Source organism: Caretta caretta, chromosome 4 (genome assembly GCF_965140235.1).
Source record: "Caretta caretta isolate rCarCar2 chromosome 4, rCarCar1.hap1, whole genome shotgun sequence".
NCBI lineage: Eukaryota > Metazoa > Chordata > Testudines > Cheloniidae > Caretta > Caretta caretta.
In genome coordinates this window covers 27,293,431-27,309,448 of record NC_134209.1, presented here as the reverse complement: position 1 = coordinate 27,309,448, position 16,018 = coordinate 27,293,431, and the positions used below count along the sequence as shown (strand labels likewise).

The 16,018-nt window shown below is 44.6% G+C and overlaps 1 long non-coding RNA gene across 1 annotated transcript in view; it reads left to right on the top strand.

Annotated features, from left to right (window-relative positions):
• The window catches only part of LOC142071836 (uncharacterized), an 85,687-nt gene extending 72,141 nt beyond the window's left edge, over window positions 1-13,546 (top strand). The window contains exon 3 of the long non-coding RNA XR_012668021.1: window positions 13,268-13,546. This is a non-coding gene — a long non-coding RNA (uncharacterized LOC142071836). The remainder of the gene's footprint in view (window positions 1-13,267) is intronic.
• Window positions 13,547-16,018: the final 2,472 nt, after the last annotated feature.

Below are 16,018 nucleotides of genomic sequence, written 5' to 3'. Positions count from 1 at the left end.
TTTTTTAGGTGCCCAACTTGAGATACTTCAAAGGAACCTGGTTTTCTGAAAATGCTCAGCACCTGCTTTCTGAAAATCAGGCCCTTTAAAGAAGTGTTTCAAAGTGGGCACCTAAAATTATTAGTCACTTTGAAAATTTAGGTCCTTGTGCTGAGCCACAGAACTAGAACAGTCTTGTGGGGGGAGAAAAAGTTAAAACTTCCTTGTACTCCTCTATTAACATTACCTTTTGCATCCCAAGAAGTTGCTTCCTTACCAATAACTCCATATGTCAAGGCAGTGAGTGGAGGAAGGGAGCCTGTGGTAAGGAATTTTCCTAAATTCAGGGATGTTGGAGGTGCCCCAGTTCAGCCCTCAAAGAAAACTAAAATGTGCTGCCTATGCAGGAACCTTGTGGCAAAATTAGAGTGAACTGAGCATGCTTTGTTTCTGAATAGGTCCCTTGGTGTTTAGTAATGGTTTTACTTTCTCAAGTAAAACAGTGAACTTTCATTTGTGATAAATTAGTAGTTGCATGTTACCTTCTTTAGTGTGAAATGTTCCTGTGTTTCAGATCACCAGTTTTATTATACAGAGGCTACAGCTGCAGAATATAATGCTGTCAACATGGTTTTTAAAAAAAAATCCATAACAATCCAATCCAATTTCTAATGATTTTAAGAAAATAAATACAAAGTCAGAGCAAATTTCCCTCACACACTCCAACAGTGTGCCTCCAACTTGATATAGAAGGATCACCAGTAGGAATAGAGTATTTCAGTCTACACGTATAGTCCAGCCTTACCTCTTTGCTGAGGCTATTGGGATAAAAAAGAGGACAATTACGGTCATGGGTTTTTGTGACCTGTCCAAATAACTGATTGATGCTATGATACTTGTTTCATGCAGGCTGCTAAGATGGTATCAACTGATGGTCTGTACCAACTTGGGCGAAAGGCTTCTTTTTCTATTACCAAATGTGTTATCCAGTCCTCTGGTTGCGTTCTTTCACGTTGATCCTACAAAGATATCATTGTGTGACTCTTAGCAGTGTGTAAAATCAAGCATATAGCTAGCTCTTGGCAGGATTGGGGCCTTAGTCATTTGCCTTGGAGGAAATAATATTTTATTGGCAAAGTTCTGAAGTGTCTCGTGAAACATTTTGATTAAATATTTAAAGTTGAGTTACAACCTTACAGCATTTGAGTTCTTTCACCCATCCCTGGCAGCTGGAAGGGAAAAGCTTTGTAACTGTCTCTTGTGGTGTGATAGGGCGTCTACCCCACACTGGCATGTAAAGAGTTAAAAGAGGTCTAAAGAGGCTGCTTTGGCTGCTCCTTGCAGCCTCTCTCCTGTTAGCTTCACCCTATCAGGGCCCTGCAGGCTTACATAAGGGGAGCTGCAGAGCAGAGCAGGATCAGCTGCTGCTGAGAGTCCAAGGGGTGAGGGCTGTGTCCCTAGCAGGCTGAAAGAAAGCTAGCACCACGGACGAGTCAGTTGCTGAAAGGGACTGTGGGAGTAGGGTGACCAGATGTCCCAATTTTATAGGGACAGTCCCTAATTTTGGGGCTTTTTCTTGTATAGGCACTTATTACCCCCCACCTCCTGTCCAAATTTTTCACACTTGCTGTTTGGTCATCCTATGTGGGAGCAAGAGAGAGCTGCTGGCTGGCTATAGGGACTGAGCAGCTGTGTCCTGACATAAGGGCAAAAAAAGTGCTGGGGCCATGGGGAATTGGTCCAGGGGATCGTAGCAGTGGTGAGAAAAATTAGAGGTGCAGTAGGAGGCTGCTATCCACAGGGTCCCTGGGCCAGGACTAGGGTGACCAGATGTCCCGTTTTTATACGGACAGTCCTGTTTTTTGGGACTTTTTCTTATATAGGCACCTATTACCCCCCACCCCCTGTCCTGTTTTTTCACAGTTGCTATCTGGTCGCCCTAGCCAGGACCCAGAGCAGTGGGTGAGCGCAGGTCCCCCTCTGCCACCAGCCACTGGGTAGTGGCTAAGAGTGTAGGAGATGCCAACCAGACAGCAGGGGCTGGAAAGACTGTGATTCACTGGAAGGGGAGGACTTAAGTGACCTGGCTGGAGGGTCAAGCCACGAGGAGAGAGCTACAAATCTGAGAGTGAGCAGAGCAGCAAATTGAGTCGAGGGGGGAAAGCAACCATGGAAGGAGGGCCTTGAACTCGAGCTAATCCTCCAAAGTGATGAGAAGGAGGTGCCAGACAGCAGGGAGTGGTGTACGCTGTGACAGTCATACCTTTCCCCTGAGTTTACTTTAACACTTTATAATTTTTTAAAATTATAGTACTCCTATAGTAACCTTCAAGAGAGGATAGAACCAAGAACTTCTCCTATGAACAATGATGGATCATGTCTTCTGCATGACATCAATCAGGAGAAGCTAACAAGGGCACAGTGGAGGGGCATTTAAGGTCACTTTACTTGCTTCAGTGACTACTTGCTGCACGTGTTCATGATTGATGTAGTGGAAAGTTCTGCTGATCATATCACTATTTCTGGGCTGTCTACGTTAGTTTCTTTTGTTTAGTCTCTAGTTGCATACTGGATTCCCCTCTGTTTGGCTTTAAAAAAACAAGATTAAAAATTGTAATCTAATTTTAAACAACAATTAGATAATTTCACCAAGTAGCTGTATTGTCATCAGCTTCTTTCTGCCACCCCTCCACTGCTGACCATAATCCTGACTGCCAGAAGTGCTGCTCACTTTCCACAAGCTGGTCCTTGCCCTCCACTCCCAAACCCAATCAAAGTCCATAGCCATTAAAGCTGCTAGCAGGGATTGGGCCATGCCCCTCCCCCGTTGGTGCTCAGTCACCATGTGTTTAATATTTTCTTTCAGGCTCATATGAACTAAAAAGGAGAAAAGACCAATTAGAAATCTCATCCATGCCACTTTCTCTGCCACTGCATGATCTACAAAATACAGATGAAGGCCAAAATTTTCAAAAATAGGAGCCTGGCTTTAGGCTCCTAAATCCATGTTTAGTTGACCAAGGATGGGATTTTCAAAAGTGTTTAGGACCACAATTCCCATTGACTTCAGTGAACACATGTACCTAAATCACTTATGAAAACCTATCCGTTTGCATCTATCTTTGAAAACTTTGGCTGAAAGCCATAGATACAAGTAACATGCACTGAGTATCTAAGGGAAGGATCTATTTCTGAGTTTTGTTATGTGATAGTCCTTTAACTTGTGTTTGCCTGTGTCTGCCATTCAAGATAACAAAACACTCTGATGGAGCAGATGACATACTGCTTGTACTTTTTAAAGGAAACAGCCAGCAGGCCAGATGTAACTACAAGTTGTCTCAAGCTTTATTATGGGAGAGGAGTTTTAAGACTCTTTTAACATACTAAAGCAGGGGTGGGCAAACTTTTTGGCCCTTGGGCCACATCTGGTTATGGAAATTGTCTGATGGTCCATGAATGCTCACAGAATTGGGGTTGGGGTGCGGGAGAGGGTGAGGGTGAGGGCTCCGGGAGGAGGTGCAGGCTCTGGGGTAGGGCCAAAAATGAGGAGTTCGGGGTATGGGAGAGGGTTCTGGGTTGGGGTGCAGGAAGGGGGGGTCTGGCTGGGGGGGTGGGGCTGGGGGGTTGGGGTGGAGGAGGGTGCTCTGGGCTGGGACTGAGGGGTTCAGAGGGTGGGAGGGGGATCAGGGCTGGGGCAGGGGGTTGGGGCACAGGAGGGGGTCAGGAGTGCAAGCTCCGGGCGGCACTTCCCTCAAGCAGCTCCTGAAAGCAGCGGCATGTCCTTCTCCAGCTCCTATGCAGAGGTGGCTCTGTGCACCGCCCTGTCCGCAGGTGCTGCCCCTGTAGCTCCCATTTGTTGTGGTTCCAGGCCAATGGGAGCTGCAGGGGCGGCGCTTGGGGCTGTGGCAGCGTGCAGAGCCCCCTGGCTGCCCTGGCGTAGGAGCTGGAGGAGGGACATGCCGCTGCTTCTGGGAGCTGCACAGCTTCACGGCACGTGCGGAGCAGGGCAAGGCCCTGACCCGGCTCCCTGGCTGGAGTGCCAGAGCAGGGCAAGCCCTGGATACTACTCCCCGGCCGGAGCTCAAGGGCTGGATTAAAACGTCTGAAGGGCAGGAAGCGGCCCCCGGGCTGTAGTTTGCCCACCCCTGTACTAAAGTGTGGTGAGTTAAATGATTTACAATATTCATATTCATAATTCATTCTGATATTTGATTTACATTTTTGACCTCTTTCTATTTAATTGAAAATGCTAAAAAGCAGGTGAGATTTATTAGGTGATGATTTATCACCTACTGCAATTTATTTGGTTCTTTTATACCGTGACACATACTTTTCTTCACACCTACTTTGTTTCCTCCTTTATGGTATCATGGTGATTTATCCCATTAGAGTTAGATGGTTTGTTTCCATCAGGTAACTATCTTTCGCTCCAAACTTATTGCTTTATTGTTGCAATAATGCTAAAATATTTGATTTAATTACTGGTTATACCATCATACTCCTTTATATCTTCTACTTTCATGTAGCTAATAAAGCTAAGCACATTCTGAAAGAATACTGCCAAATTTTTACAGAAGGAAAGGAAATGGAACACTTCTAGAATTTGTTAAAAATGCAGTTTTGAAAGAGGGACAAAACTTAGAAAGAGTTTTGTGCTATTTACTCCTTTACATGCCCCTTACCATGGCAACATTTGTGAATGGAGGGGAGCCCTGCAAACACGTAGGGTTCTCCATTCTTTTAACTAGTACTTGGTACCTTTTATTTACATCCTAGAGTAGCATCAGTCACCTCTAGGCTTAGCAGTTCATAGACCCGGCATCTCTGGGTTTGCTGCATCAGTTATGAAAGTAAAAAAAAAAAAATTGCTTAAGCCTTGGCACATCTTTCAAATTAAGCACTAAGTAGCACCCAGGATTGGAGTCCTATTGTCCTAAGTGCTGTACAAACATATACAAAGACATGGTCCCTGCCTTGAAAAGCATATGATCCCTGATATTTCTCTAGTGGTAACTCTAACTCTTTAGGAACACTTTCATTTTCTCTGGATTTTTTTTTGAGTGACAGCCCTAGATACTACAGTCGTCTTTAGCCACAGACACGGCATGAGAGGCGCAGAAGCAGGGTAAATTGCCCTGCACTGAACACCAGCATGCTTCACCTTGTTTTGGAAAGACCACCTCTTCAGTCTGAGAGGGTAGTTCACTCTTCTTGGCCGACTGAGCCCATGGCCTCTCTGCAGAGACTACCAGTTTTTTGCTGGGGATGCCTGTCTTGGGAACTGGATTAAAACCATCAGTGTTATTTCATTTATGCCATTAAACAGTCAGGATATGGTCACAAATCTTGGTTACAACTTATCTGGGCTGGATTTCAGCTGGCAGGCGAAAGTTGAAAGCTCTCTAGTCCGTTACAAATCTCCTGAGCACCCTAGTTTCCCGCTGTGGCAGCTTTTGCTGCTGTTTTGGGCAGCGTATTCTACTTGTTAATTACCTTCTCCCCCCCGTTGCTATTAAGTGAGTCTTAATTCATTAGAGTTTCAACTCTGACTTAGGCTTTGTTTACTGTAAAAAAGCTGCTGTAAATGTTGAACTAATTTAAAACCAAAAAATCTACAGGAATGAAATTTTGTTGTAAAAAGTAAACACTTATTCCCCTAAAAATAGTTTTTTTCCTTGTGGCTGACAAGAGCTTCTGATTCTGTGCTATTCCAGAAAAGTCCATCTTTAAAGCTAGTAGGATGATCTGAGGAATGAAACCAGTCTTATGAAAGGAGACTCAAGGAGTTTGGCTTGTTTAGCCTAACCAAAAGAAGGCTGAGGGGAGATATGATTGCTCTCTATAAATATATCAGAGGGATAAATACTGGAGAGGGAGAGGAATTATTAAAGCTCAGTACCAATGTGGACACAAGAACAAATGGATAGAAACTGGCCATCAGGAAGTTTCGACTTGAAATTAGATGAAGGTTTCTAACCATCAGAGGAGTGAAGTTCTGGAACAGCCTTCTAAGGGAAGTAGTGGGGGCAAAAGACCTATCTGGCTTCAAGTTAAACTCGATAAGTTTATGGAGGAGAAGGTATGATGGGATAACATGATTTTGGCAATTAATTGATCTTTAATTATTCATAGTAAATAGGCCCAATGGTGAATAGGCCCAATGGCCTGTGATGGAATGTTAGATGGGTTGGGATCCGAGTTACTACAGAGATTTCTTTCCTGGGTATCTGGCTGGTGAATCTTGCCCACATGCTCAGAGTTCAGCTGATCGCCATATTTGGGATCGGGAAGGAATTTTCCTCCAGGGCAGATTGGAAGAGGCCCTGGGGGTTTTTCGCCTTTCTCTGCAGCATGGGGCCTGGGTCACTTGCTGGAGGATTCTCTGCACCTTGAAGTCTTTAAACTATGATTTGAGGATTTCAATAGCTCAGACACAGGTGAGAGGTTTATTGCAGGAGTGCGTGGGTAAGATTTGGAGGCCTGCATTGTGCAGGAGGTCAGACTAGATGATCATAATTGTCCCTTCTGACCTTACTATCTATGAAAGTCTGCACTAAAGCCGAATCTCTGAGCACTGAGATAAGTGAATGGCTCTAGACTTTAAAATTTTCCAATATCTTGCCCTGTTTATGTAAAACAATGCAGATGAATCCAGTTAACTGGTTCCCTGGCAAATCCAGTCTGATTAGTGCATGATGTGGCAACCCTTATGGGGCTGCAATACCCACAAAAAAATAAATTAGAAACCTTATAATTGTCTGATGGCTCCAAGAAATGTTGTTTCTAATGATACACATATCAATGAACTCAGTTCCCTGATGAAGAAATAGGTCTTGTTTTTGTTACTGCTGTGATAGCTGGGACTGGTAAACGTGACAATTTGCATCTCTTGTATCCGCCTTCGCAATTACTGACACAGTCAAACCAATTAAAAGACACCTTGATAAACATAGTAAGGCTGACATTGTGCCAAGCATTCAGTGACTGCAAGCAGGAGATAAATAGCATGTGGAGTCCATGCCAGTGACACACCTGTCTTTATCTGCAGCCTGTCATGTGGAGGGGCTGATCCTTTGCAAGACAGGAGTTTGTTTTTAACACAGACATCCCAGTATTTATAGGACCATGAGGCCACTTCACACTTGGAAGCTGAGAATAAGAGGAGGTTATGGGCCACAGAAGTCAAGCAGATAAACCTAGTTACATAAAAGCCCACAAAGATGAGCAGTTAAATGCATATGTTAATGCACATATTTTACAGCAGGCTTTGGGGGTGACATAGGATAGAAAGAGAGAGCAAAATATAAAGATGGCCTAAAGAATCCTGAATGGACATGGAGAAAGAGGATGCAGTTTTGACCTGGCTAGCATGGCTGTGCATGGTTTACGCCCCTGTGCTTGCTATCTGCATGGGTACCAGCAAAAGGCACCAGAGCTACCAAGTCCCTGCCTTGCTCAAGTGATGGGAGAAGGAGCAACAGTGGCAGAGCCTGGCTCCACTGGTCAGCATAGCTGTGCTGGGGAAACGTATGCTGCCCTAGGTACAGATCTGGTGCAGTTGTGGAGCAGCAAGAGAACCAGGAGGGAAGTTATGACGCTTTCACACTCCCTCCTAGGATTCTCCTGGGGCAGCACAACTACATGCTTCCCTCTCACTCTGGGCTCATGACTGAGCCCTAAACTACCCTTCCAAGCACAGAGGTGGCCCCTCCAGGGTAGGACATTGGCCAGCTAGTGTGGTCAGAGGAAGCCGGTAGTGGTCCTGCCCTTGCTATACCAGTTCCTTAGACAAACAGAGCAGCAGATCCTCTTCCGTGGGACACTTTCCCCAACCATTGTGTACGTACAATAAAATGTAGCCGCTACAATCTGAAGAGGATTGGGTACACAGCAGCTGTCCTGTCATTTATCATTTAGTGACCTCCGCGCCAGAAGCGTTGTGTAGTTTGCATATGATAGGAACAAAAAGCTCCTGCATAGGCACACACAACACCTTTGAACTGTAATACTCCATGTTATCAAATCTGGTTACAGAGGCTTGTCAACAAGCTTTGGAAACCATGTAACACTCTTTCTCTGGTGCTTTCAGACCAGACAATAAATCTGCCAGCTGAACAATAGTGTGAGGCAGAAGCTTTTGCCTTCCTTCCAGTGAAGTCCGTAAAATCCTTCTTTTTCCACTCAGAGGAGAAACCAATTGTATTTAAAAAACCCTCACGTTCTCAACACTCGTTGCTCCATTTCCATCTGGGCTGCATTTGTTGGTCAGTAGTAATGAAATATTATTTCTCCTTGATAGGAATTTACCACAAGAACAAAGGGCTTGATTCTGGTCTCCGCTCCCTGCAGGGTTAGCATCAAAAAGTGGAATAATCTCTGCTTTGGAGGAGGTAGTCATAGCCTCCACTTATAACATACCGTGCTGTCTTTCAAAGTTAGCTTCATCACACAGACGGGTCTCACACCACTGTGTTCCAACAGATGGAAAACCGAGGGCATTTTGGCCAAAGCTGCAAGCCACCTAGCGATGTCTGTCTAATCCATGCTATCTGAGCAGTGCACAAAATTAGTGATACAAAAGCCGAGATTGAAAAGGTATTTTTCCACTTCCCATTTCCCTCAGGCAGAGTATGGTGACTTGAGTGTATAGGATTTTTTAAAAATTTTAAAACAACCTTGATCTGAGCACCATGAGATTTGGCCTTAGGAATTCCACAACTGTGCTCCCACCACCTAGTAGTTTGAAGCTGGTCTTAGTCACATACATCGTCCTTATGTAGGCTAGTTGTCTTGGTGGACCATGGAGGGTAAGGTAGTCTGAGTCCCAGTCTGCTATGTGCCTTGTAGCCTGCTATGCATTTAACTTCCCTGAGGTGATTGATAGAGCACAGACAAGTCAGGTGATGCTGTGGCAGTGATGGAGGCGGCCCCTCCATTTTTTTCCATCACTGAGGACTGCCAGAGAGCAAATGAAGGTGACTGCACTCACTGGGTTAAAATAAGCTCCGCTGAGTGTTTCCAATGTGGCCTGGGGTGGAAGATTTCTTTCTCTCACTCACTGCTCCTGGGCTGACAACCCAACAGCCAACCTGACTCATTGATTGAGCTCTAAATGCATACAAAAAATCCGCCAGAACAATATCCTTGTGAGCATATGAGCCTTACCTATGCAGATGAGAATTTCTGTGTGCAAATGAAATTCCTCCCGTTCCCCAGACGCAAATGCACGCACCTACAAATTTTATAGGCTCATTTTGAGATTCCCTTTGAGGTTTGACGCATTTGTAGATACAGTATTCTACACACACACACACACACACACACACACACACACTTATTCACTCACTCTATTAAAAGAACATGAAGCTTGCAAAGTTAAGAGAGTCTGGAATGAAGGTTGCCCATGCAACCTTTGCCAAAACCGTTCCTTTCCTAAATGAGTCTCTAATGCTCTGCCAGTGATGCTAACCACAGTTATATGCTACTCTGCTCCTCCACCAGCACTTTGTGCTCTCCCATGCTGTCCCTTGGGCATGGGGTGCAGGAGGGAACTCCAGTCAAAATCCATAAGGCCATGACTTTATCCTCTTCCCAGTCACTTCTCAGAACTCACCTCTGTCTTCATGCCTGCAGGAGCTTGTGGTCTGACAATGGTTAAGAATGTGGCAATTTCCTGGTGGCTCCTGATTAGAAAAGAATTGCTTATATCTTGTTGTGTGTGTTACCCCCATACACCCAGCCTCCCACCCAAGCTTGCTTGTCTCATCCACCCTTTTTTATCTTGTCTTTTAGATTGTAAGCTCCTTGGGGAAAGGATGGTGGTTTACACTGAATGTACCTTGGCACCTAGCACAAGGTGCTACTGATCCAGATGTCCTCTTTGCACCAGCACAGTATACAAATTAAATAATCCAATAAGACATCAAACCAGCTGCCTATGTGGCTGAGACCTCGGAATATTAAGTAGCATTTTAATTTTGTTTTTATAGCTTGTTCCTCTTTAAATAAACCTGAGATACACCAGTAGGTATTGAGGGAAATATTCCTTTTCTAGTGTGTTGACTTTCCTGATCAATCCTTGATAAAGCCTCCAATTCAAACCTCTTCAGTGCATGCCTCCTTTTCTCTCGGTTCCAGTGCATCCAGTTGGAACTGATTGTGTAAAGTGAAAGATACGAAAATGCAGATTTATTTAAATTTATAGTCCCATAAGACTGTATGTGTTCTACATGAAAACATGCAGCAAGCAGCTATCAAATTAATGTTTCTCTCTAGGTTAGCGGTCACTATTCCATTTAATAAGTGAACTGCAGCTTAGTAATATCATTTCAAATGTATTATAGATGTTGGCTAAGTGGTTTAAAAAATGTCACTGGAAAAGTTCTCTTTAATTGAACTGTCTTGATGTTATTTATCTGGAAAATTACTATGTCTGCTACTTGTATATGACACAGCCATGAGCTTCAACGCATGGCAAGCTCAGGCAGATAGCACTTAATCACACTGCAGATACCTCTGACTATGCAGAAGCCCCCTCTGACCGCACCAGTGAAGTGTCAGTTCACTTCTCAAGAAATCCCATCCCTCCCCATAGTATGTGTGAACCTCCCAGATTACTAGCTTGGTAACTGTCATAGGCCCTACTGAAATTTCTGGAGTCTCTGGCTCTTCACTGCATGGGATCTGTTTTAAAGGGGGATTGTGATTAATGTTGTTGTGAAGTGAGATGGGTCTTCCAGTTCCAATAGAATAAGAGCTGAAGCCAGCATACTGGCCCCCTGAATTTTAGTAAAAGTATCTTAATTTGTCCTCTCATGTGGTTTTGCTCACCAGTGCACTTTCTGGGGGAAATCCTGGCCGCACTGAAGTCGGTGGCAAATCTCTAATGTTTTTGGGTTGGGCAAAATGTCAGTGAAGCTGATGGCTGTAACTGCTGCCCTTCATTTAAGACTGCTGTAAGACACAGTCAAGCTCCTTCATAGCAGCCTCCACGCAGATCAAAGGCCTATCCGAGTCATAGAATATCAGGGTTGGAAGGGACCTCAGGAGGTCATCTAGTCCAACCCCTTGCTCAAAGCAGGACCAATCCCCAATTTTTGCCCCAGATCCCCAATCCCCTCAAGGATTGAACTCACAACCCTGAGTTTAGCAGGCCAATGCTCAAACCACTGAGCTATCCCTCCCTAATTCCATCCAGGAATTAGAACTATGTGGGCAGAGGGCTTTGCTGGGGGGTATTTTGGGTAAGGGTATGTATGTGTGGAGTATAAGCAGACAGGAACAGACAGGGGGAAGTTATAAATACAGCCTGGACAAGCATGGTATGGTATGGACTAAAAGAGACTTGGGGCAGTGAGCAAGGAAACTAGCTCCTGTTTGGTTCCTCTTGTGTTCAGGGAAACAGGACTTTGTATATTCTTTTTAGAAAACAAACAAGATTGCATCAAATGTACTTGAAAATCTATTTCTCTTTCACCCTCCTGCCAGGAGTATCTCAACCAAATTGCAGATTCCACTCCTGCCTGCTGTTCTGCTTAAACGGACTAGTAAATACAGAGATTGCTATGCCCAAAACTTGTCCGTTTTGCCTTGTGCACAGACTCCCAAGGTCAGTGACTCGGCACTGGGCGCTGTCAACCAGCAAGAGACTTCTGCCAAGTGCCAAGTGCCTCTGGGCAGTGAAGGCAACACTCACGCTGCAGACAGCCTGATTTTAAAAGGGCAAGGGGTAGGTATGATGATAGACGGCAGTATGATTGGAGTCAGAGTATCCTGATGCTCTTTTGGGGTGCGATGCAGGAACAGCTGACGTAGGTCATGAGTTAGCGATCACTGTTCCCTAGAGATCCTTGTTCTTTTATCAGAAGATAGTGTTGATGAAGAGTAACCCTGGCTCACTATAGAAAATTGTTTGGCAGACTTGCTATAAAGGTGAACATTAATGGGGGGATTTGCTTCTTTAGCAAGTTTACAGATAGACCAAAATAAATGGGCCAAATCCCTTTGTAAATTGAACCCTTAGTATCAAAGAGACTTGCAGCTAAATTTCTTCATGCAATGCTTTGAGACTAATAGTTTGAATTCCCTGACAGTTTGCATATATAAATCAGAGTGAGTAATGCAAAGTATAAAATCAGGGTTAAAGTTGCATAGTTAGGAAATGTAGTAGTTAAAGGTCAGCAAAACTGTTAACTTGGCTGTGTTACCATCCTGTGTATTTAGTATTTTACATCTCAAGCAGTATGTTGGCATATTTTCCAGTAAGGAGGGAAGACGGTGGTGCATAGCTGTACCAACTCCTGGGGAGTGTAGGGAGGGCAGATTTAAACTCTGGGGCTCCATAGGAGACAATTTTTTGGGGAGATGCACAGAATCAGTACATCTCTTGGGTACCCTTTCTCTGTCTCTGCCCACTTTTAGATTGTGCTGGCTGATTTTGAACTCTTGGAAGAGCATGGGTTGCAGGTAGCTTATGCCTCTGCATCTTGATTGTAGGTGGCATTGGGGATTAAATCTGGCCCCAAGATTTGGGGCCAAATTCAATTCAGTATAGGTGGGCATAACTTCACTGACTGCACTTGCGTTGTGCTTCTTATGCCAGTAGTGAATTTGGAATTTGATATTCATTCAGGCATTGAACTAGCAGCTTATTTGATACATCCATCCATTTGCATAATACTGACTCCTCAATGTATTTGTATTGTGAGATTTGGCAACAATGTTGTGCCCCAAACTGGGGCATGCCACTTGTTTTATGTACTTTAACCCTTGTAATCTTTTAAAGGAACAATAACCATATAGCTTCCTTATGTACGAAAGCAGAATTGTAATATTTTTATGGAGGTAGGGAAAGGATGAATAATGTAAGCCGAAGCTGACACAAGTGCATATGCAGACCACCAATCAACCACTTGCGTTTATTCTCCTTTGATCCACTGTAACTATATCTGCCTGTCCTACACAAATGTGTTTGTGCCTACTGTAGGTTCTCTTCTGCTCTTAGGAAACTTAATTAAAATTTACATTAACAGATGTAGCTTTAAAGATTATAAATTTGGTTTGACTGTTTCCCATAATGTTGGTACTCTAGTTCATGGGGAGAAAGAAACAGCAAACAAACTGTGATTCCCTGTGTTGCCTGCTTATTAATTTCTCCCCTGACTTCTGTTGACTCGCTGATGGTCATTACTGCGCATCTGTGACATCTGCAGATTGATATGGTGATTGCTGTGGGGGGAGGCAGCCTCCCAGCATTCTGTGAGCTAATTATCTTCCTTTCTCCTGGCAGGGCTGAGCAGGAGACAGTAAACAGACCTTTCAACAAAACAAAAAGGCAACAACAGAAATGCTGAGGCTGCCCACATACTGATCAGAATGGAGGGAGAGGAAGCGTTGAATATCATTGCCTTAGTATGTAAATATCTGGGGAAAGGGCACACAGATAAGAGAAATGTCAGCAGCTTCCCCGATCAGCAGATGGGATACAAAGCCTTCTGAAGGACTGAGTTGTGCTGATTTATCTTTGTGTCTTTTTCTTTTTCTTTTTTTATTCCATTGGATGTCCAAAAGATTATATTTACTGTGATTTATTTTCCTTTTATGGACAATAAAACAATTTTTTCCTTTTTCTCTCATTTGTTCAAGGAAACATTTTCCCACTGCAACTGTAGATTATTAGGTCATAAATTCTGAATTAAGGGGCTGAATTGTCTGGAGACAGTTGCAGGGGAAGGAGCCTGGTGTAGTGGACTACAGCCTGGTCTACACTTGTGGGGAATCGATCTAAGTTATGCAATTTCAGCTATGTCAGGGGCGGCCAACATGAGCCTCAGAAGGAGCCAGAATTTATCAATGTACACTGCCAAAGAGCCACGGTAATATGTCAGCAGCCTCCCATCATCTCCCCCCACTCTGACCTGCAGAGCCTCCTGCTCGCCAGCAGCACCACCAATCAGTGCCTCCTGCTCCCTCCCCACGCCTCCCGACCACCGCAATCAGGTGTTACACGGTGCGCAGGAGGCTCTGGTGGGGAGGGTGGGAGAGGGAGGGAATGGCAGGCTCGAGGGAAAGGGTGGAGTGGGGGCAGGGCCTAGGGCAGAGCCAGGGGTTGAACAGTGAGCACCCCCTGGCACATTGGAAAGTTGGTGCCTGTAGCTCCAGCCCCGGAGTTGGTGCCTACACAAGGAGCTACGTATTAATTTATGAAGAGCCGCATGCGGCTCCGGAGCCACAGGTTGGCCACTCCTGAGCTATGTGAATAATGTAGCTGAAGTCAACGTACTTAGATCTACTCACTGCGGTAACTCGATGGCTGACGCTCTTCCATTGACTCTGCCTGCGCCTCTTGCCCTGGTGGAGTACCGGAGTCGATAGGAGAGCACTCAGCCGTCGATTTATCGCGTCTAGACTAGACGCGATAAATCGACACCTGCTGGATCAATCACTGCCCCTCGATCCAGCGGGTAATGTAGACAAGCCCATACGATTCAGGAGGCCTGGATTCAATTCCCAGCTGAGCCACAGATTTCTTGTACACCTTGGGCACATCTTAATATACCCTGTCTCAGTTCCCCATCTGTAAAATGAGACTAGTCCTTCCGTACCTGGCAGTAGCATTGTGAGGATAAAATCCATTAAAGATTGGAGGTGCTCAGATACCATATTAGATTGTAAACTCTTTGGGGCAGGGACTGGGGCTCCTAGGCACTACAGTAATACAAATAATTATTAACTGCTGTGATTTCAGTGTGGTGTGAAGACGCCAGTGGATACCTAGAACCCACATCAAAGAGCTCTACTTTCCTCCTCTCTTGTTTTTGCACGCATTTCTAAGGTGATGTGTTATGCTGAGCGAGTGCAATATATCACATTCTTATTTCACTTTGTATGTAGATGACTAGCAACAAAATAAGTCACTTTATTGCACAGTGAAATCTACATTTCCTTGCTATCTGTGACATCCATGGCAGCCCCTCTAAAGGGACCTAAGGGAATTGGGTATCCAATTTATTTAGGCATTTATGAAAATCCTTTCCCTAGGCCTGGCGAATATTTTAGCTGAGGACTTGAAGTATCAAACACTACTCTCTGCCTGCTGCTGCAAGTCTTTAGCCTTTATAATCACAATCCAACAACTTGAGAATTCTAATGTCTAGGTTTCCCAGGAGATCTTACAGGAACTGTGCTTTTGTTTTGTGCAGAGGTCACAGATATATAACTAATAATGAAGATGATTGTTTGTGGCACCATGACTCCCCAGTATCTGTTCCCAAGTGCCTCTGAGGGTGATTTGCATCTGCAGCACCTGGCTGGGATTGGGAAGCCATGATCTAAATGATTGTTTAAAAGAAAAAAAACAAACCCACACCTCACAGTCTTAGGGCCCAGAGCCAATGCAAAGCTCAGTTCTCCTTCACATCCTGGCCTCCACAGAGGTCAGATCTATTATTAACCAAACTCAGCTGACCAGCCCTCTGTGGAGAAAGAAGTGGTTCAGGACTATTTAGAAAAGTTGGACGAGCACAAGTCCATGAGGCCGGATGCACTGCATCCGAGGGTGCTAAAGGAGTTGGCGGATGTGATTGCAGAGCCATTGGCCATTATCTTTGAAAATTCATGGCGATCGGGGGAGGTCCTGGATGACTGGAAAAAGGCTAATGTAGTGCCCATCTTTAAAAAAGGGAAGGAGGAGGATCCGGGGAACTACAGGCCAGTCAGTCTCACCTCAGTCCCTGGAAAAATCATGGAGCAGGTCCTCAAGGAATCAATTTTGAAGCACTTTGAGAAGACTAAAGTGATCAGGAACAGTCAGCATGGATTCACCAAGGGAAAGTCACGCCTGACTAATCTAATTGCCATCTATGATGAGATAAGTGGCTCTGTGAATGAGGGGAAAGCAGTGAGCATGTTATTCCTTGACTTTAGCAAAGCTTTTGATACGGTCTCCCACAGTATTCCTGCCAGCAAGTTAAAGAAGTATGGGCTGGATGAATGGACTATAAGGTGGATAGAAAGCTGGCTAGATCGCCTGGCTCAGCGG